Genomic DNA, 22443 nt, shown 5'->3' on the forward strand with positions numbered 1-22443 from the left:
CTGCTTCAGTTTGCTGAGGATAATGGCTTCCAGCTCCATCCATGTCCCTACAAAGGACATCTCATTTTTTATGGCTACATAGTATTCCATGGTGTACATGTACCACATTTTCTTTATCCAGTCTATCACTGATGGGCATTTGGTTTATTCCAAGTCTTTCCTATTGTGAATAGTGCTGCAATTAACATCTGCGTGCATATATGTTTGTAACAGAATGATTTATATTCCTTTGGGTATATACCCAGTAATGGGATTGCTGGGTCAAATGATATTTCTGGCTCTAGATCTTTGAGGAATTGCCACACCATCTTCCACAATGATTAAATTAATTTACATTCCCACCAAAAGTGTAAAAGCATTCCTATTTCTCCACAAACTTGCCAGCATCTGTTGTTTCTTGACTTCTTAATAATGGCCATTCTGACCGGCATGAGATGGTATCTTATTGTGGTTTTGATTTGCATTTCTCTAATGATCAGTGATATTGAGTTTTTTCATATGTTTGTTGGCCACATAAATGTTTTCTTTTGAGAAGTGTCTGTTCATGTTCTTTGTCCACTTTTTAATGTTTTTTTTGTTTTGTTTTTTGTAAATTTGCTTAAGTTCCCTGTAGATTCTGGATATTAGACCTTTGTCAGATGGATAGATTGCAAAAAATTTCTCCCATTCTGTAGGTTGTCTGTTTACTCTGATGATAGTTTCTCTCTCTCTTATTTTTTTCTTTTTTTTGAAATGGAGTCTCACTCTGTTGCCCAGGCTTGAGTGCAGTGACACGATCTCAGCTCACTGCAAGCTCTGCCTCCCAGATTCACACCATTCTCCTGCCTCAGCCTCCCAAGTAGCTGGGACTACAGGCACCCGCCACCATGCCCGGCTAATTTTTTGTATTTTTAGTAGAGACGGAGTTTCACCGTATTCGCCAGGATGGTCTTGATCTCCTGACCTCGTGATCCGCCCCTCGGCCTCCCAAAGTGCTGAGATTAGTTTCTTTTGCTGTGTAGAAGTTTTTTAGTTTAATTAGATCCCATTTGTCAATTTTTGCTTTTATCCCAACTGCTTTTGGTGACTTCATCATGAAATCTTTGCCTGTGGCTATGTCCTGAATGGTATTGCCTAGGTTTTTCTTTTTATAGTTTTGGGTTTTACATTTAAGTCTTTAATCCATCTAGAGTTAGTTTTTGTACAAGGTGTAAGGAATGGGCCCAGTTTCAATTTTCTGCATATGGCTAGGCAATTTTCCAAACACCATTTACTAAATAGGAAATCATTTCCCCATTGCTTGTTTTTGTCAGTTTTGTTGAAGATCAGATGGTTGTAGATATGCAGTTAAAGTAGCCATTTTTAACTAATCACTGTCTGAATTCAAATGCTTATACTACTTGTGGACTGTATGAGAATTTTACAACACACCATTTTTTCCACCCCAGCTTTTATCTTATTGTTATCATACATTTTACTTTTATATACATTATAAAACACATACTACATTAAAATATGATTTTTGTTTAAGCAGTCAATTACCTTTTAAATAAATTCGAACAAGAAAAATATTTATATTTATTTCTACATTTTATCTTTTTTTATATTCTTCATTGCTGTGGTAGATACATATTTTATCTGCTATGATTTTCTTTCTGCCTAACGGGCTTTCTCTAGCACTTCTTTTAGAGTGGGTTGCTGGTGATTAATTCTTTCAGTGTGTATAAGTATGTTATTATTTCATTATCATTTTCAAAATACATTTTTATTGAGTATAACATTCTAAGCATTTTCTTAATACTTTAAAGATATCACTTCACTACCTCTTTGTCACTTTGATACCAAAATATAAGCAAATAAACAAACAAGGAAAACTGATAACTTTATATTTTTGTTTCTCTAGTTGTTCTTTTCCTATGTCTGCTTTTAAGCTTATCTTTATCAGTTGGCACCAATTTGATTAAGACTTGCTTTGGTATAATTTTCTTCCTTTTTCATGTGCTTGGGGCTCATTGAGTGTTTGTTATGCAACTTCATAGTTTTATCAAATTTGAAAAATTTCAGCCATTCTTTCTCCAAAGTTTTTTTACACCACCCTTTTTCGGAGAATGCAGTTTAATGTGTATTAGCCTGCTTGAAGTTATCCTGATATTCACTGAGGCTCTGCTCATTTTTCGCACTCTTTTTTCTCTGTGTTTAATTTGGAAGTTTCTATTGCTATGTTTCCAAGCTCATTAATCTTTTCTTTTTGTACATCTAACATGACATCAATTATATTCATTATATTTTTTTATCTTACCCATTGTAGTTTTTTCTCTATTACCCACTGTAGTTTAATGCATGACTAAATATCATACATTTTGCATATTACTTTATTGAGTGATAGGTGTTTTATGTTCCTATAAACACACTTGACCTTAATTCGTGTGGAATTAATTAGAAACTGAATGATATTGGGTCAGGCGTGGTGGATCAGGCCTGTAATCCCAGTACCTTGGGAGGCTGAGGCGGGAGGATCGTTTGAGCTCAGGAGGTCAAGAACAGCCTGGGCAAACAAACAATACAAAAATTAGCCTGGTGTGGTGGCACATCCCGGCAGTCACAGCTATTCGGGTGGCTGAGGCAGGAGTATCTCTCGAACCTGGGAGGCAGAGGCTGCAGTAAGCTGAGATCCCACCACTGCACTCCAGCTTAGGTGAGAGAGTGAGAGAGACCGTGGCTCAGAAAAAAAAAAGAAAAGAAAAGATACTTGTATTAGCTCATCCTCATGCTGCTACAAGGACATACCTGAGACTGAGTAATTTATAAAAGAAAGGTTTAATTGACTCACAGATCTGCAGGGCTGAGGATACCTCAGGAAACTTAAAATCATGGCAGAAGGGGAAGCAAACACATCCTTCTTCACATGGCAGCAGGAGAGAGAAATGAATGCCAGGCAAATGAGGAAGCCCCTTATAAAACCATCAGCTCTCATGAGAACTCACTCACTATCATGAGAACAGTATGGCAGAAACCACCTCCATGATTCAATTACCTCCCACAGGGTCCCTCCCACAACACGTGGGGATTATGGGAACTACAATTCAAAATGAGATTTGAGTGGGGACACAAAGCCTAACCATATCAAAACTGTATGATATTTCCAGGTCTTGCTTTCGAGATTTGTTCAATGGGATCTCAGTACTTGTCAAGAGAGGGCTAAGTATTCTCCATTATTGAGGGAAAAACCCTTCTGTGTATTCTAACAAATTCTCCAAGTATTTTAAGTCTTACTCTTCAGATACTCTGATTAGGCAATGTTTCCTGCCCCAGGTTTTCTGTGATGAATGTCAGGTCTCACACTTTAAAGTGGCTCTTTCTCCAGCACCCTGCAGTATACTCACATGTATTAATCAGAGTAATAGCTAAGCGAAGCTCTCTGCTGACATTCAGAATTCTTTCCTTGTGGTTTTCTCTTATACATCACCTATCCTGTGAACGCTAAGATACTTTGTTCTCCTTAGACTCTCAGCTTACATCTCCTGAACTTGCAGAGGCTGAAGGCTCTGCTTGTATTTTCTCTCTGCTGTAGGCAGAACAATGATGCTCTCTAGAGATGCCCATGTCCTAATCTATAAAGCCTATGAATACGTTACAATACACAGCAAATGAGAATTAGGTTTGTAGATGGAAATAAGGTTCCTGAAAACTGACCTTATGAGGGTGACATCATCTGGATTTTCTGGGTGGAAGTCTTGTAATTTCAAAAGACTTTATAAAAGAACAAAAAGGCAGAAAATAAGGTCAGAGTGATGCAGTGTGGGAATGACTAGACCCACAGCTGTGGTTTTTGAAGATAAAAGGAGCACAAGCCAAGGAATGTGAGAAGGCTGCAGAAGCTGGGAAAGGCAGGGAAACAAACTTTCTAGACGGTCCTCCAGAAAGGAATGCAGATTTGCTGACACCTTGATTATAGCTCTAAGGGCCAGATTGAACTTTTAAAACACTGAAATGTAAGACAATAAAATTAAGTTCTTTAAGCCATTTATTTTGTGGGAATAATTGCGGCAGCCAAAGAAAACTAATATACCCTCTTTGCCCTCAAACTGGGAAACTCTCAAAGCAGTAACTGTGGCAATTCTAGGACTTGCCTTTTTTATTGTCTGCTTCTAGGGGTCACTGTGTCCAGTGTGTTGCATACCATTGTTTTATATATTTTATGCATCTTTTTTGTTTCCGATTGTTTCAAGGAGAAGGGTAAATCTAGTTTCTGTTACTCCATTTTGGCTAGGAGCATAATTGACCAATATATTTCTTCACGATAAAAAAATTAGTGACATCAGAACCGTTTTCTTTCCAGTAGAACAATTAATTTATGAGATTAATCAAGTTACTTAACGTCATTTTCTTTTACTCTTCTAAATGATGTTGACTGCAATATTTTAGGTAATTTTAGGTGAATAGCCTATTTAGAATAAATATTTGTTCCATAATTATTGTTCCATCATTAATTCTTGTAAGAGCCCTTGAAGATGAGAAAATGTGCTGCGTATTCCAATGCCAGTGGATGTCAACTGAGAGAGGTGAGGAAAAAAGTGGTGGCTGTCTCCCAGGAGAACTGCCATAAGGCAATTACCCAAATTTATTTTCTGGGAGTCACAGTCTGGCCTTATCACAGAGAGCTGAGAAACTTGATTGAGTCAGCATCTGCACTATAGCCTTGTTTCTTCGGGAGAGAGTCACATTAGCCAAGACTCAAGATTGATGTCTAAATTAAAAATGCCTTTCAATCTGTTACAAAGATAAATAGACCTAACAATAAAGCAGTCATCCTATTTGCCCAGCACATTCTCTCTCTAACATCTACATATGTAGGCAAATTATCAGAGTCCTCTTTAATGTCTTTAAACATAAAATGGGCCAGTGGGAGGAGTAGGCTACAATCCAAATATTTACAGGCATTAAGTTATAACATCCAAATGTATGTGACTCCAAGAAAGATGAATTGATGTCTGCAACCAGAAAGATCAAGTCTTTATCCCTATTTTCTTCCACAGTACTACCAGTGTTGGCTCTGTGAATTCTATTTTTGTAATGATTTCTTTTTTAGAAAAATTTCTCTTTGCATTTTTTATTAGATAAGTTAGTGTTTTCTATTAAATTTTGGCTAAATTCCCTAGGCTTACAACATATTATATCCCTTTGAGGACACTTGGAATGCTTTTATTTAGAGCTGCTCTATGCTTCTGTTAGACTAAATCTCTAACTGACTATTTATTTTATTTCCATTATTTTGGGACTTGATATGGGTTATACTATGGTCTTTTTGTATTGACAATAGTCACAAGGGTGACAGCAGTCAAGTTTAACAAGCAAAATGAATACCAACACAACATACATTTCCCTGTTTTATAATAACCAAACACTTCAGTAGAAATAGCCATGACCATAGTCATATGACCTAAACTGTGTCCAGTTTTGCCATGCTTCTTTCTCCTCATTGTCCTACCACTGTGGCTTTCTATGTTTTTGTCTTAAATTTCTCCACAGAACTATTGCACATGCTGATGCTTTGTTTCTGAAATTCTCATCCATTTCACCACCTTACACTCTTAGGAACATTTGTGAAAAGCAAAAACAAATTTGAGGTAACAGGAACATTTACCACTAAAATATGTGTCTTTTCCTTCCTATCAGCACTGCACAAAAGCTTGCCCATTTTCCCATTGTTCCTCAGACTATTCCAAAAATACCCAAGCCCCAAAAATTCATGGAGATTGATCTTGTTAATTTAACTGATAGTTCTAATGTTTATAAATTCTCTGGCTCCTGATCAGCGCTGATCCTAATCAATTTCTGAGCAGCCTCAGACAGTGCAGGATATTCTCTATTAAAAATGTATTTTGGCCAGGCATGGTGGCTCATGCCTGTAATCCCAGCACTTTGGGAGGCCAAGATGGGTGGATTACTTGAGGTCAGGAGTTCAAGACCAGCCTGCCCAACATGGAGGAACCCCAACTAAAAAATACAAAAATTAGCCGGGCATGGTGACGTGCGCCTGTAGTCCCAGCTATTCAGGAGGCTGAGACAGGATAATTGCTTGAACCGAGGAGGCCGAGGCTGCAGTGAGCCGAGATCACGCCCCTACACTCCAGCATGGGCAACAGAGCGAGACTTTGTCTCAAAAATAAAATAAATAAACAAATAAAAATGTCTCTTTTCCTTGCTTCTCTAACTTTACAAATCTCTGCTTTCTTGTCAATACGTGGAAGCATTTTTGTTCTTTTTAAGTATCATATAATCATACGGTTCTGAATTCGTGCTACACTATGATCACTAGCCCATACAAAGTCCCTCAGATGTTGTGCTTTATTTATTTTTCTCCTTGTCTCTAATTCCATTTGCTGGCTGCCATCATGGTTGTCAGTTATTTTAATGCATTTAGCACATATCCTTTGAATGTTTCTGTATTGGAATTTCTTAGTTTTTGTGCAAGTTCAATATAACATTTAGAGGTATAATTGTTATCTCGTTTCTTCTTTTAATTGAACCTCTTTTTTAAGAGTCATTATATTTCTCTGTGAACATCTAGTTTCTTGCTTCCTCAGAATGTGTCTGCCTCATTGTTTTATTCATTTTTCCAGTGGTGGACAAGTAAGTTGCTAGCAACTCTTTGCCTTCCAAAACTATTCTTATGCTCACCCTAATAATACATATTTCGAATCTGTGGAAGAGTTCTTCATGGATCATTGCACCAGATGGGATTTAACAGGTGGGACAGTATGTGAAGATTTAATTTAACTATGTTCCTCAAAGTTGTCCTACAAAATATCTGTGCTACTTTACCCTTTTACTAGCAGTGCATAAGGTACCTATTTTTGCACATGCTTATCAATATTCAGTTTTATTCATCTTGCAAATTTTTGTAATTCTGATGACTATATTTTATTTTAAGCTAATTACAACAAACAGTATAGTTCCTCATCTGTGAATTGTTATTTGCACTTTTACCCCATTTTTAAAAATCTCCTAGGTAATAAGTAATAGATTCTTATTAGCTTTAGACATTATAAAAACCTCCCATCTTGAAATTTATCCAATGCACCTTCATTTTAACAAAAAATATCACTATTAAAGAAGAAATAGATACAAAATGCTTGCTCAGTTTTAGTACGTTTTAAGGTATTTTCTATCACAAAGCCACAGAAATAAGCTTCTACAGAGTTTAAAATTTTATTCATCTTTCAGAATTCAGTCTACCTGGAATCTATACAGTGTAGTATAAATTTCCAACTTGATCTCCAAATTTTATCTCACTTTTAACACTAACTGCCAGCAAGCTGCTTGTTCTTTATAGTCTTGTGGTGCCATTTCTGTCATATATTTAATTTCCAGATCTGCTTCTGTATCAGTGCAAAATATTTTAATTATACTTTATAGTCAGTGATTATATGTCTCCAATTTTAATCTTTATTTTCAAAACAGCACTGACCATTCAGTATTATTTACTTTCCAAATCAATTTTTAAATTGTTTTATTGAATATTTCAAAATATTCTGCCAAAAATATTTTAAATGCCTTACATTCAGACATTAATTTAAAAGAAAGTAACAGCATTAAATTTAAAAATTAAATTTAAAACATAAAATTTTCCCATTCATGACCAAGCCATGTTTATTTATTTATAATTTCATTTATACCCTTTAGGGGAGATTTTTTAAATGTTTGCATGCAGTTATTTCACATTACATGATTTTAAAGAATTTTTATATAATTTCAAACTTACAGAAATTTTTCAAGAGTAGTTCAAGTTATCTCTTTATACTTTTAGCTAGTTCTGGATCTCTTTTTTTCTCAGATATTGAGTAGATAACTGAGCTCACTAGTTTTTTGTCCAGGAGTATTTTTCAGGCATGTCTTGGTGGGATAAATATTCTGCGACTTTGCTTGAAAATATATTATTTCATTCTGACATTTCTAGATATAATTTGGCTAGACATGAATATCTGGCTTCAAAATTCTTTCTTACTTACTAGAAATACTACTTTACTGTCTTCTTAATGCCAGACTCAGAACTAAGAAATTGGGGTTATGTGATTCTTTCTACTCTATGAATATATTTTTCTATTGCTAGTTTTCTTTTTTGTTTTTTTCAATTTGTTGTCTTTTTTTTTTTTTTACAAAGCCCTGTGCTTTTTGCTTCTGAAGTCTCTATTTGTCTAATTATGGCAATTATTATTTCTTCAAATGTTGCCTCCATACAGTTTTCTTTAAATTCAAGAACCCCTGTTTTTAGATGCTAATGGCTAATGCTCACAATTCTAGCCTTTATAACTCTTAACATTTTTCTTTTATAATTTCACTTATTTCTCTCTGATGACATGTGAGATACATTCACAAACACAGTCTCTGGCTGTATATTTTCTGTTATGACATCAATTTAATTATTTAATGAATACATACTGTTTGTATTTGGCTTTTTAAAAATACATAACTATTTGTAATCACTTTTTGTTAACATACCCCCCACTGTGTCACAGGTAATAAAGGCTTATTTCAAAATATTAACGAATTCATTATATTTTATTTCAATCTAGTATGTTATTGATTTTTATAGAATATTTGATTTACTGTCTACTTTTTAAATACTAGAATGTGTTGCTAAGATATTTATAATATCTTAGTGGGTTTTTTTGTTTTTTGTATATGTGATCTTAGTTTTTCCTTTCAGGAGTCAGCCATGTTACTTGTTTACATATTCACAGGGGTGGTGACAGGGGCTGGGGAGATGGGGAAGGACAAATCTTAATGCCTCACTCTGTCAATCTTTGCGAATTAAAGGCATAGCACTGGTGTTTCAGGCAGTGGCCCTTATGGTGCCACAGCCTGAATTTGACGGTTCTTGATTTCAGTCAAAGGGAATACTGGAACTAGAAAAAGCTCTGCTTCCTTCTTGCATTGTCCTAAGCACTGACTTTTCATGTCCTTTACTTTCCTTGCTGGCTCTATATTTCCTTGCTGGCTCAATCTCCTGGCCTGTCAGGAGACAGGAGGAAGCTGTGAAGGGCCTCTGCCTCCCTTCATTGCTACTATGTCTGTTGCGGGCACTGGGGCCCTCACGAGTATGCACTCTGCTCTTTTCTCTTCTCATTGGTGATTGAACAAAGTTCCAACTAGTCACTGTGAGGAAGAAATAGAAACACTACCTGAGCAAGCACTCTCCTCAAAGCCCTCCACACCCAGAGCAATGACCCTTCTCTACCCCAAGCTGCCTTCTTCCCTCAGCGGCCTACTCACCCTTACCTCCCCAGGGTTTCCATATTTGCTCTCTCAGGTCCTATCCTTCCCTCTCCCTGAGAGAGGGAGGTAGAAGTGTCTGCTCTTTGCCTTTTTCCCAGAAAGGAGAAGCTCTTGGGTTTATCTCTTGAACCCATAACTTCTGCTTATCCACCATTCCCTTCACCCCAATCAGCCCTTAGGTCTCACCATCTGTGCCACAATTAGCCTTCCGCCACCCTCCAGTCCATTCCCCACACTTGAGCCAGAGTGATTGCTTTAAAAATATATAAAGAAACAAAAGCAAAATCTGATGATATTAACCATCTATTCAAAAGTCGTCTATTATGTCAATGTAATTACATCATTTTTAACCTGTCTGATGAAGCGTATGACCTGGCCCCGCTGGCCTCTGGAGCTGGAAAATGCTTCCCTCTCCCTATCACCTCTTCGGCTCCCACAAAGATTCTCTTCAATTTCTTTAAATGTCCATTTCTCTATCATAAATCAGTGTCTTCATGTGTTCTTTCTCTTCAGTATCATCTCTCTTGAATTTTAATTTAAATCCAATCTGACCCACACTAAATCAGGTTCCTCTTGTTTTCTTTGGCAATGCTTCCAAAAACTTTTCACAGTTTTAAATTTTGGATTTGCTTGCAAGATTTTAACATTTCATTTCTGTCATCCACCTACATTTGCATGTAGTGATCAGGGAATGTGTCTATTTTCACTCATCATTTTGTGTCTAGTACTTAGCATATTATCTACACATAGTAAACACTCCAGACATATGTTTAAATGATGGAATACAGAGTAAATTGAAACTGTGTGTGTCCTCAAATAACCCTACTTTCAATGAACCAATGATAGTATTTTCTCCATATGTGCTCTGAAGTATTGAATTTGGGGTACCCTTTTCAATTGAGTTGATATTTCAATTCACCTTTTCTCTTCATAGTCTGCCACTTTTAGTCTGGCCATATTTTAAAAGGCATCCTTCATTCTTCCTAAGATGTAGAAAATTTAAACTTGATTTCACATGGAACAATTATATTACTTTTTGTTTGTAGAAAATGCATTTTCCCTTACTGATACATATATTTTCTAACTGCCTATGTCTATTTATGCTGCTGTAGCAAAAATACCATAGACTAGGTAAATTTATTAAAAAAAAAAAAAAAAACATAAATCTATTTATCTCAGTTCTGGAGACCGTCAAGTCCAAAATCAAGACCATGGCAGGTTCAGTTGTTGGGTGAGCGCCTCTTCTCTGCTTCCAAGATGCCACGTTTAACAATGCATCCTCACCTGGCAGAAGGAACACTGTGTCCTCATATGGCAGGTGGCAGAAGGGCAAACTAACATTGTATAAAGCCCCTTTTATAGAGACCTTCATTCCATTCACAAGGGAAGGAGCTCTCTTAGCCTAGTCGCCTCTTAATACAATTACATTGGCAACACCTGAATTTTGGAGCAGTCACAGTCAAAGCACAGCTAACAATGGTGAAAGCTTGGTAATGACATAACAATTTTACTATGAACATATTTATTGTTTCTGTAAATTATGTGTTTTCTCCACACAGAGAGGTTGATATAATGATAATTTGTCACACTGGCAACACAGAGAAAGATTAAGTATGTTTTGGTCTATAGTTAGCAGAGATGGAAGCCATCTCAGGAGCTCAGTGAACTGCTTCTATCGAAGGCGAAAATGTCCATGTTTGTTGCTCACAGTATTTCCATTACTACTGTGTCCTGTGAGCTTTTCACTTAAATCTTTTCAGTTCTTCTAACCTATATCAAGTACCCTCCCCTAAGAGCCTTTCCTGAGTAACCCATTCTTGTGCTATCTCTCCATTTGATGGAGGCAGTGCATACTGTCAGTGTTAGTTATATAATGCATAACAGATACTAAATTGTTTCTCTTTTTCTTTTTTGAATATGCCTTATCATGCAAACTTCACTTTAAGATATTTAAGCTTAAAGACGAACACTTAATTTCCTTTATCTAATACACATAATCTCAAACAAGCTAGTTAACATAGCATACAGTAGCAAGAATAAGCTCTGTGCATCTGGCAAACCTGGACATAAGTTTCATCTCTACCCCTTTAGGTGTCTGATACTGGATAAATTATTTAACCACTCTGACGTAGTTTCTTTATCTGTACACATTACTAGGTAGGAGGTTAATAGAAGACAAAACATATAAACCATTTTCATATCATTAATGATCAATATACTGCCTTCTTTTCCATAATTGGAAGTATGATATGGAACACGGGTTATAAGCTCTTAAAATGTAGAAAATGTAGATTTTGCCCAAATAGCATAACCAGACATTTTCAGGCCCTTGAATGCTATTTCAAAATGACATCCTTCTCACAGAAATCAATAGTTGGGAATAAGTCATATGAGGTTTTACTGCATGTTCTAGTGATGCAAAGAAAGTATAACATTCATAAAGCTAAAAAAAAAAAAAAAGTATGCTGGATTTCTCCCACTATGGGGTATATATCCAGAGGAGAGGAATTCACGGCCAGGCGCAGTGGCTCACAACTGTAATCCTAGCACTTTGGGAGGCCAAGGCAGGGAGATCACTTGACGTCAGGAGTTTGAGACCAGCCTGGCCAACATGGTAAAATCCTGTCTCTACCAAAAACACAAAAAATCGTCAGGCATGATGGTGCACTCCTGTAATCTTGGCTACTTGGGAGGTTGAGGTGGGAGAATCTTTTGAGATCGGGAGGTGGGGGCTGCATTGAGCCAAGATAGGGCCATTGCACTCCAGCCTGGGCAACAGAGCGAGACTCCATCAAAAAAAAAAAAAAAAAGAGAGGAATTCTGTATATTGAAGAGATATCTGCAGCCCCATGTTTACTGCAGCAGTATTCACAATAGCCAAGATACAGAATCAACCAAAGTATCCATCAAAAGATGAATGGATAAAGAAAATGTGGTATGTACACAGTGTTAAATACTATTCTCTCATAAATAATGAAATCCTGTCATTTGGGGAAACATAAATGAGCCAGAAAACATTGTGTTCAGTGAATTAAGTCAAGCACAGAAACATAAATGCTGTATGTTCCCACTTATATGGGGGAATCGAAAATGTTGAGCTCTTAGAAGTAGAGAGTAGAATTGTGGTTATTGTAAACTGGAAAGAGGGGCACGGGAATATGGAGAGGTTAGGTAATGGATACAAAGTTACAGCTAGATATGCAGAATAAATTCCAGTCTCCTATAGAACTATGGTGAATATAGTTAACAATTTATTGTAAATTTTCTTTCTTTGATTTTATTTTTTGTGGGTACATAGGAAGTGTATATATTTATGGGGTATGTGAGATGCTTTGATACAGGCATGCAATGAGTAATAATCACATCATGGAAAATGGGGTATTCACCCTCCCCAGCATTTACATATTTTGTCTTGCAAACAATCTAATTATACTCTTAATTACTTTTAAATGTACAGTTAAATTATTATTGACTACAGTAGCCCTGTTGTGCTAGCAAATACTAGGCCTTATTCATTCACTCTAACTACTTTTGTACCCGTAATCATCCCCACCCATCCTCTACTTCCCCCCACCCACCTCCACTACTATCATGCCCAGCCTCTGGTAGCCATTTTTCTACTCTCAATCTCCATGAGTTCAATTGTTTTGCTTTTTAGATCCCACAAATTAGTAAGAACATGTGATATTTGTCTTTCTGTGTCTGGCTTATTTCACTTAATATAATGACCTCCAGTTCCATTCATGTTGCTGCAAATGACTGAATCTCATTCTTTTTTATGGTGAGTAGCACTCCATTGTGTATAGGTACTACATTTTTTTAATCCATTCATCTGTTGATGGACACTTAGGTTGCTTCCAAATTCTGGCTATTGTGAACAGAGCAGCAACAAACATGTGAGTGCATATATCTCTTCAGTATACTGATTTCCTTTGAGTGTATACCCAGCAGTGAGATTGCTGGATCATATAGTAGCTTAATTTTTAGTTTTCTGAGGAACTTCCAAACTGTTCTCCACAGTAGTTGTCATAGGTTCCATATCATCAGCATTTGTTATTGTCTATCTTTTGGATAAAAGCCATTTAAACTGAGGTGAGATGATACGTCATTGTAATTTTGATTTGCATTTCTCTGATGATCAAGGATGTTTAGCACATTTTCATTTGCCTATTTGCCATTCGTATGTCTTCTTTTGAGAAATCTCTGTTAAAATCTTTTGCCCATTTTTTAATTGCATGATTCAGTTTTTTTCTATAGTGTCGTTTCAGCTCCTTATATATTCTGATTGTCAATCCCTTCTCAGATGGGTAGTTTGCAAATATTATTTCCCATTTTGTGGATTGTCTCTTCACTTTGTTGTTTCCTTTGCTGTACAGAAGCTTTTAAACTTTATTTTACATTTTCAAATAGCTGGAAGAGAGTATTCTAAATGCTTCCAACACAAAGAAATGAAAAATGTTTCAGGTGATGAATATGCTGATTATCTCGATTTTATCATTACACATTGTATACATGTATGGAAATATAACCCTGAGCACCACAAATATGTACAAAAATATTTAACAATATGTTGTAAAAGTAGCATTTTTCATTACATAATTTTGTGCAATTTACTTACTTTCTTTAGAGCATTTAATTGTCTGCAAAGAAAAGAAATAAGTCTTACTTAGCCTTTTGGATTTTCAATGTAACCTTTTCTGCTTGAAAATCTCTTGAAAGACACAGCCTCTTCTGCAGCAGGTGTAGTTTTAATGATGCTTTGATGCCATATGTCAAATCTCATCACTTGCTGTGAGGAGTGACATTTCTCTTGAAAGCCCCTAGCAATGGCAATGCAACTTGTTGGTGGGCATCTCACAACACAAAGAACTCCTGAAGCCAACATATTTCTTTTCAGCATTCTGCAAGATTGCACAGAGGCCATACCATTGCCACTACATTGCCCTTCAGAAAGATAGTTTATATATTCATAGAACATGACTTGGAGACTTTTTTTAAATTCATGATAACTGCCTTAAAGCTGGTCACTGTGTTCATTGACTTTTGGGGTAATCATTTTACATATTTTGGTAAATTATTGGGTGTGTATGAGATACTCAAACGTATAAATATCAAACCACATTTTAGAAATTTAAGATTTCCTAATTAAACCTTGTTTTGGATACCAGAATATCCATTTTCCACATTTTTATTTGTAAATTCCTTGGAAATCACAGGCAATTAAAGTTATAATAGTTTAAAATTCCATGCAGTCAAAGCTTTATCTTTTATGGATGAGACATGGAGAAAATATCTCAGATAAACATTCTCTTTTTAGATCACTAATGCAACTTTACCAAAGCATATTGAGAGGCCATTCAAGAGTTCAATAATTTTCCTTTTTTTTTTTTTTTCCCAAAACTAGGCTGGGACCAGAAATCCAGGGAAGATTTTTATGAATCAGAGTACACAAGTCCCCAGGCAAGTATATTACTTCAAAATTGCCCTCAGGAAGTTTTCTCAGAATGGTGAATGCCACATGATTAAGTTTTTCTATTTATACACAGAGTGAAGTTGCTTGGGGTTAAAAATTCTCCATATAAAATGGGGCTGTTTTTTCACCTCTGACGTGGTCATTTAAAAAATCTACAATCTTCCTGGGCCCTCAGTTGTTAGTTGAAATATTACTAAAGAAGGATATAGTAAGTACCTCATTTATGACAATTTAATACAATTTATTCAGTGTCCCGTGTCTAAATATCTATGACAAGGTAATATATCATTATTCAGTAGACAATATAAGTATTTCTTACATTTCATTAGGAAGACATTGTAACAAAATATTAAAGAAGTATATAGTGAATACTGATTTAGACAGCAACTAATTTCTACAACTAGCACTTTATTCTCCTTTGTTTATTGCATATATATCAAATTCTCTATCCACGCATTAATCCATCTTATTTTTGAAGTATTCACATTTTACCTCTACATACTTTATCACACATTTTATAAACTACAGTTTAATATTTTTTATGCTCAATTGACAATTTACAAAATGGGAGTTCTTTGAAAAGGCTGAATCTTACCAGTGTTTCATATTAACTTTGACACATAAATCCTAAAGAAAGTAATAGCAAACCGTATGCAACAAAATTTTAAAAGCATACTCATATTTATTGAAGATACTTTATTTCAGGTAGGTAAGGAGAAGACAATCATAGGAAAAAAAATGAAGATAGTGGTTATCATTTGATTAGTTTCAAGGTAATAGAGATGGTTAGCCATTTCTACGCACTTTTGAAAATACAGTGAGATTAAATTAAATTTTACTGTACCTCATAATCATTAGTTGCGGCATATATTTCTTTCCCTCAGCCTCATAAGATCAGAGAAAAGCAAGAATCTTTGTCATTGTACCACCACTCACTGACACAGAGATGTGATGCCCTCCCCCTTTCTCCAGCATTCCAGAGGAAAACATACAAACATGATGACAATAAGCATTTGGGAAAATAAAAGCTGACAAATAGCATTTTAACCTCTCCCAACCTTCAGCCTCATCCATGAGTCAAAAATAGACCAAAATCTCAGGAAATATTTTCTATCAAAAAATATTTTTTAATGAGGCTGTGTACCTATCTACTGACATAGTGAAACATCAACTACACAGGAAATCTTGTTGTATGTTGTAGCTGATGTTTTTCATCAAAAGACCAAAATCACTGCTGCCACTCTGTGTCTGTCTTCCTCTCTCTGTCTTTATAAATATTTTACTTAACTTCCTGGTAGAGAATGAAAAACTAAACAACAACAACAATAAGAAATCCCAAAAACAGAACTTATAGCACAACGACTCAATGATTTCATTAATTCGTATATCTTAGGAAAAGAATTCTGAGAAAGGTTCTGCAGCCATTTTTGTGACTACTTATTAAGAGAAGCTTTGTTTCATTCTCTCTGTGTCATACCTGCAGTTAGCATTAATCCCTCACCAGACCTCTTCATGAAAAATTTCCACTGGATTTTGGGCTCTGTTTGGATTATCGTTTTGTGTCAGTAAGCAGGCAAGCTTTCAAAAATTGCCCTGCAGGAAAAAGGAGCAAAGAACAAGGCTGGCATTTCTGGCAGGATAGAGAACAACTGGCAGTGGTGGACGAGGCAGGACCCAGCGGAGGCTGGAACCACAGTCGTCCTGGCCAACTCTTGAATGAGTGAACCCATCAATAATTCAGATGTACCTTCTCTACAAGCAATATCTTTTAAAAAAAAAATGTGTTCTTTGTCTCCTTTGAAAAATGTTACCGACATCCCTCTGAAGGGAGGGTGCACACATGCCAACTATATACTAAAAAGCAAACAAACAACTCCAGTGAAATGACGGATGAAAGAGAATGCTCCTTTCATGAAGTGTGAGGAAAAAAGAAGCGTCTAAAAAGTTTCACTTTGCCATTTAAATTAAATCATACACAAAACAAGAAAAAAAAAATACCTGTGTGGAGACTGTGAAATACAGACTTTTTAATATGAAAAGCCGGCATCATTTTTACTTATCTTTTATGCATGTTTTAGGCCATAAATTGATATGGCTTTGTCCATGATGTTAAAAATTCATGATTCAATTTTGAAGAAACAGAAAAGCTAGTATCTATAAAATGGTACTTAGTCTTCACTATTCTAAGATATTTTTGTAACATTTTTATCCCAAATCTGAAATAAAAATCTTCTTCTTTAATTCCATAAGTTTGGATATCTCCAGGATATATTGGTATTGATTCTCTGTCAAAAGCTTATAAAAGTATATTCAAATGATCCTCAAAATAGTATTAAAGTCATAAAATGTATACCATAAAGACTATGAGCCAGGATAACTTAGTGGTATATAAAGGAAGAAAGAGTCCACCATTAGGCCGGGCACAGTGGCTCACGCCTGTAATCCCAGTACTTTGGGAGGCCAAAGTGGGCGGATCACCTGAAGTCAGGAGTTAGAGACCAGCCTGGGCAACATGGTGAAACCCAGTCTCTACTAAATACACAAAAATGTGAAAGCCTCTTATTTATTTCCTGACACTCACTTGAGCTCCAAAGACACCAGAACGCATGCAGTTTCTCCATGTGCCCTGTGTCTCATTCCTTTAGCACCTTTGGACAGGGCCTTTCAGAATGTGAGAAAACTGAAGAAACACAGAGCCTGGAGCCACAACGTCACAAGGAAATAGAATGTTTGATATTTTACAATGGAAATTGTCAGAAGAGAATTTTATCTCTACAAATAATATTTTAGTTTGAACCTCAGTTATAAAATTAATTATTTCAGTTAAAAAGCATCCCATTAATTCCAAGTTGACTGTAGATTTAAATGTAAAGGATCCTTACAAGAAAATATATGACAAAAATGTTATGTCCTTAAAGTTGGACATTTTTGTTATCTACATAGTAGTAGAAATATAAATTTCTATAAATAGAAATATAAATAGAAATTAAAACTAAGAACTTGTGTTCATTAGTTTCAATAAAGTCCAAATACCAATTGTTTGGATACTAATGAAATCATTTTCATCAGTAGAAAAGGTATAATTTCAGGGAAGAAAGGGAACGTGAGAATCTCATAGAATTCATATTTATGCCTAGTGTTGCATTATTGGAACGCTAAGCATGTGGGAGTTATTTATATCCTACTGCTCATGGTCTGATTGCAAAAATTCAAAAAATTTCAACCTCAGGCATAAATGGGTTAAGAAACTGCTCTTAAAATATTCACAGAAAGGGGAGGTGGGGATGGATAAAGGGTACAAAAAATAGAAAGAATGAATAACACCTACTATTTGATAACACAATAGAGTGACTATAGTCAATAATAACTTCATCGTACATTTAAAAATAACTAAGAGTGTAGTTGGAGTGCTTATAATACAAAGGATAAATACTTGAGGGAATGGATACCCCATTCTCCATAATGTGATTATTTCACATTGCATACGTATATCAAAACATCTCATGTACCCCATAAGTATATATACACACACACACACACAGTATGTACCTACAAAAATTAAAAATAAAAAAATTAAAGAAGAAAATCCTCAGAAGGAAAACATATGTCTTGTAGGCCACACATCCTACAAAAACAGAAGTCAAACAGGTAAGCCAGTGAGTGTCAATCATGAAACTTAAAGGTGAATGCAAATGAAACTGAGAGAGACACTTCAGTTTTGTACCTAGAAAAATATGCATGCCTCTTCCTCCTTCACTTCAAATATATGTTCTCATTCATAGCCACTGAGTTTTGAATTAGATTAAAAATAACCCATCTGCCAATCTCTTATAATATTCCTTTTGTTCCTGTAGGTCTTTTAGTCCACATGCCTGATGTCCTTCACTCTCAAAAGAGGGTTCAGCCTGGCAATGAGAAGATGTCACCTGCTTCCATCCAACAGTATCATCTTAAAATTTAGACTTCACACTTGAGCGGAACGAGCTATCAAAAACCATATCTGAAGATACCATTAACCCAATTATAAAGGCTTCGGCCAACCCAAAACCTGTAGGGGGCAATACAGGGATAACAATCCTGCTCTGCGCTACTCATTGTATAGTTCTTTGAAAGGTACCAGATTTAATTTTAATTTTAATTACCTTAATATTAATGAAGCTAAGCACTCTTCTACATGTTTATCATCATTTGAGCATACATGTTTAAAGCACCTCTTTGAGTCTTATGCCCATTAATTAATTAATTTTTTTTTGTTTTGGGACGTTTTTAATACTAATTTTTAGGAGATACAAACACACACACACACACACACACACACACACACACACACACCATGGAATACTACTCAGCCATAAAAGGGAATTAAACCATGGCATTTAGAGCAACCTGGATGGAATTGGAAACTATAATTCTAAGTGAAGTAACTCAGGAATGGAAAACCTCACATTGAATGTTCTCACTCATATGTGAGAGCTAAGCTATGAGGATGCAAAGGCCTAAGAATGATACATTAGACTATGAGGACTCAGGGGAAAGGGTAGGGGGTGGCAAGGGATAAAAGACTACACATTGGGTAGAGTGTACACTGCTCAGATGGTGGGTGCACCAAAATCTCAGAAATCACCACTAAAAAACCTATTCATGTAACAAACACCACCTGTTCCCCAAAAACCTATTGAAATAAAAATATTATTTTTAAAAAAGAATATTCTTTCCTGACTGTTATGTGGTGCCATATTGTGAAGATGAAGTACCTATGTTTGTGCATCTCCTTCCAGCTTCTCTCTTCTGTGACACCGTCCCGCCCCCATTCGTGCATGAATGGCGCACATCCATACACTATGTTTACTACCTATGTTTCTTAAGTCCCTGCTCCCAACCCTAAATGTTGTCTAAAAATTTATTTCATGAAGAGCCTAGGTTAATTTTCCACATTTTGGATCTTTCTGTCTGGCAAGAATAATTAATGGCTGTTATTTTATACTTTCTAATATAGTGCATTATAAACATAGAATGTTTGGTTATTTTCAGTTTTTTATGAATATTATACAGTGTGTTTAGCCATTTTGAGACTAGCACATCCACTCTAAAGCTCATTGTATCTTTTTCCCTTTATTATGTATTTTATTCTTTTTATTATGTATTTTTATGTATTTTATTATGTATTATGTATTGTATTTTATTATGTATTATGTATTGTATTTTATTATGTATTATGTATTGTATTTTATTATGTATTATGTATTGTATTTTATTATGTATTATGTATTGTATTTTATTATGTATTATGTATGTATTAATAGCCATCTGTGACCATTGCACTGAAATATAATTTAATTGAACATTGTTAAACAGCTACATTAGAATTCTGGCATTCTTCGTTGACTACAGATCTGGGTACAGTTTGTGAAGAAACTAGAGAAATATTTGCTTACATTTCTTTCATATGATTTTCAGATAATGACTTGGTAAGTTGAGCCTTAATATTTATGGAGAATTATATCATCATAAACTATGTCATGTTTAATGAGTTTAAAGAAATTGAATTAAAATTGAAGGTATTGTACTTTTTGATGGTCTAGCTACTCCAAATGTGTTCAGTAGTGTCTTGTTAAACCAGGATCCCCTGTTTTGTCTGTTGATTTTGCCACACCTTTGGTGATCTTTGATGGCTTCCTTGTTTGCTCATATGACATGATGTTCCATGCTGACAATGTACATTTTTATGCAAAGCTGGAAGCAGCCACTGCTTCAAAACAATTCCATTTATTGGGATAATATTTCATGAGTTTATTCCTGGCATTAGAGGTGCTCAACGCTTTGTCATCATTCCTAGGGCATTTCAGCAGTTAATTTAAATAATGCATTTTATCTTTAAAAATAAATATATTACAGTTTTATAATGACACTTGCAATTACAGTTTAGGACTACAGGGGGCTTTTTCAGTCTTATATGATTTTATACTGTGTTTTTTCACACTAAAATTTTCAATTTCTAACAAAATTAACATAATTACACATTTGCCTTATTTTGTTATGTGTGTAATTATTTTAAAATATTATTATTAGTATAAATACTAGCAAAATAATTACTAAAAACAGTTTAATATTTATATTCAGGGTTTTTATCCTTATCTGCAGTCAAATTATTGTTTATTAAAATAACAAAATTACACTAAGTGCAATTAAGCCAATAATTTGATACACAGTTAGTTTCTACACACTTACTAGATTTTCCTGTATCCTTCCAACATTAACATAGCTAATTATACATGTGTGTTTTATATATAAAATAGTCATTATATTCATATCACTGCTTTTTTCATACATGAGCACATTATATACTAGACTTTCTTCACCATGCTATCTTCACTTAACAATATATTCTGATGATCCATTATTCCTTTTAACAGCTGAATACTCATTTGTGTGGATACACCACAATATCCTTGAGTCCCTTATCCTCAGGACTTTTCCATCACCAATGACGTTGCATCAAAGACATTTGAACATGTATATTACTGTATTTTCACAATTTCTTTGAGTTGATTTCTAGAAATTCCATTGCTGAGATAAAAATGTACATGTATATTCAATCTGGATACTTATCGCTAAATCTACTCCATAGGACTTATAGCACTTTTATTTCTGCAAGGAATTTCTCGATAACAGGCACTTCCAAAATAAATTTGAGAATTGACGATGTTTTCAATCTTATGCATTGTATGCATTATAAGGAAGAAATTGTATATTGGCATAACTTTATTTTGAATATTCTTATAAGCAAGTTGAATTTTTTTTGTTTTCAAAAAAAATTTCTACAAGTTAAATGGACAATTTATAATTTTTAGATTGACAGATAAAATTTTATGCCATGTACATGACCTTTTGAAGTACATACGTATATTGCAGAATGACTAAATCTAGCTAATTAACATGAGCATCACCTCACGTAATTATAAGAACACATCCAGTCTCTCAGTATATTTCAAGAATACAATATGTTGTTAACTATGGTCATGATGCTGTACAATTAATCTCTTGAACTTATCCCTCCTATCTAACTGCAAATATGTATCCTTTGACCAACATGTTCCCACCCCTTCTTCCTCACAATTTCCCCAGTAACTGGTAACCACCACTCTACTCTGCTTCTATGAGATCAACTTTTTCTAAACAAGTCGAATATTTCTAAGTTTAAGGGTCACTTGCATTTACTTTCCTGTTAACTGGATTTTTTAAACTTATATTTTTAGCACAGGGATACAAATGCAGGTTTGTTACATAGGTAAACTTGTGTCATGGGGGTTTGTTGTATAGGTTATTTCACCCAACTATTAAGCCTAGTGCCCATTAGTTATTTTCCTTATTCCTCTGCCTTCTCCCACCCTCCACTCTCCACCCTCCAACAAGCACCAGTGTTTGTTGTTTCCCTCTATGTGTCAATCCCATTGCTGGGTATATACCCAAAGGAATATAAATCATTCTATTATAAAGACACATGGGCCTATATGTTCATTGCAGCACTATTCACGATAGCAAAGATATGGAATCAACCTAAATGTCCCTCAGTGACAGATTAGATAAAGAAAACGTGGTACATATGCACCGTGAAATACTATGCATCCACCAAAGGAAAACAAAAATGAGCTCATACCCTTTGCAGGAACATGGACAGAGCTGAGGTCATTATCCTTAGTAAACTAACTCAA

The sequence above is a fragment of the Hylobates moloch genome, unplaced genomic scaffold (genome assembly GCF_009828535.3).
Source record: "Hylobates moloch isolate HMO894 unplaced genomic scaffold, HMol_V3 SCAFFOLD_5, whole genome shotgun sequence".
In the NCBI taxonomy this organism is placed as follows: Eukaryota; Metazoa; Chordata; class Mammalia; order Primates; family Hylobatidae; genus Hylobates; species Hylobates moloch.